This window comes from Priapulus caudatus, unplaced genomic scaffold, assembly GCF_000485595.1.
Source record: "Priapulus caudatus unplaced genomic scaffold, Priapulus_caudatus-5.0.1 Scaffold104, whole genome shotgun sequence".
Taxonomy (NCBI): Eukaryota; Metazoa; Priapulida; class Priapulimorpha; order Priapulimorphida; family Priapulidae; genus Priapulus; species Priapulus caudatus.
The window spans coordinates 91,016-92,493 of NW_014577165.1; the positions used below are offsets into that span (position 1 = coordinate 91,016).

The 1,478-nt window shown below is 41.2% G+C and overlaps 1 protein-coding gene across 1 annotated transcript in view; it reads right to left on the bottom strand.

Moving 5' to 3' along the window:
- The window catches only part of LOC106805191 (guanine nucleotide exchange factor MSS4-like), a 2,203-nt gene extending 1,636 nt beyond the window's left edge, over nucleotides 1–567 (bottom strand). The window contains exon 1 of the mRNA XM_014806690.1: nucleotides 501–567. The gene's annotated coding sequence lies outside the window, so the exon portion shown is untranslated. The remainder of the gene's footprint in view (nucleotides 1–500) is intronic.
- Nucleotides 568–1,478: the final 911 nt, after the last annotated feature.

The following is a 1,478-nucleotide window of genomic DNA, read 5'->3' on the forward strand; positions in this document are numbered from 1 at the left end:
GGCAAGATTTTTCGTGGAACGCAGTAGGCATATACATATATCAGGAGTAAGATAATATAGGATCTTCCTATATTATCTTACTCCTGATATATGTATATGCCTACTGCGTTCCACGAAAAATCTTGCCACGTTTCCATGGACTCGGAGTGTTTTACGATTATGTAGCATTATGCAAAATGCTAGTAAAATACTATACTGACCACGCATACTCAATTTATTGAGATTTTGAATTATACCCATCGATAGACAATTCAATTGCAAAATCTCCTTTGCCATGGTTAATAATCGAAACCGAGTTTACTTTTGACGGTGTTGACACTACAGTTGACCTCGCATCGGAAACTAGCTAGGCCTACGGAGCACACAAGACAAGTCACAAGTTACAACACAGATACTGAGCTAGTTAGGGGTGTAACCGGGTGGGTCTAGTTATTCAGTCACACGCTCATCAGAGAATTTCTCCACCACCTTCTCATAAATGGATTTAACCATAGCTTTACCTAGTATACAATGTAGTATAATTATATTCACAACGCCCAGCATGGCGACCACCAAACACAGAATCCCTGATCGGTTCTCATTATCGCCATCTAGCGCTCGATATAGCAAACATACTTGTAATATATAACGCGTGGTGAGCGCTAAAGCAAAAATTACAAAAATGTACTTTTCACAATATTATTTTAGTTAGTACGTAGAATAATAAGTTGATTAAGTCTAAATAGTATTAGTAAAGCACAAATCGCAGAAAATTACGTCTGCAAAACACCTCCCTGAAAATTTTTTGGCTTATAAGCGGCGACGGCATGTTGACGTGCGTGACGTGTTTCCAGTTGCACTATATCGTCCAGTTGCGACGATATGAACTGAGAGCTCTGGTATTCTGCTCGGGTGGTTTCGGATCTTGTAAATACTGGGTGACACTAGCTGAGGCGAGGTAGAAGAAGAAGAAGGCTGAGTACAAGGAGTGAGAGGTAGAGCGAGGAGGAAGGACAGGAAGATATGAAGTAATGTAGTGACCCTAGGGGTGGCAGCAACAAGTCCACGTGCTAAGTCAACACGTGGAATTTATTTGATTCGGATCAACTTTCGTTCCCACCGTATAGGCAGGACGGCGATGTAGGTCATGTAGTAGCAAGAAGAAACAAGAGTGAAGTGAAACAAAGTCTGTACGTCTTAGTTATGCAATGAATAATTTTATTACCTGTTACACGAATAAAATTTACTGGTTGTAACTAAAATATAGAATATATCCTTACGTTAACGCTTACTTTACTCATTTTGATTCAATGTTTGTCTTATCCAATATTTATTCTAAGTCTTGTAAACGACGGACGTGGCTCTTCGTTTTCTTTACTCCTCGTTCGTTGCTGCCGCTCCTCGATCCGTCTGAGCTACGACGCCAGGGGCGTAGCCAGGATTTTCAAAGTTGTAGGCACAACTATCTGAGCGGAGCGCGACCATGGGTTGGCGCGGAG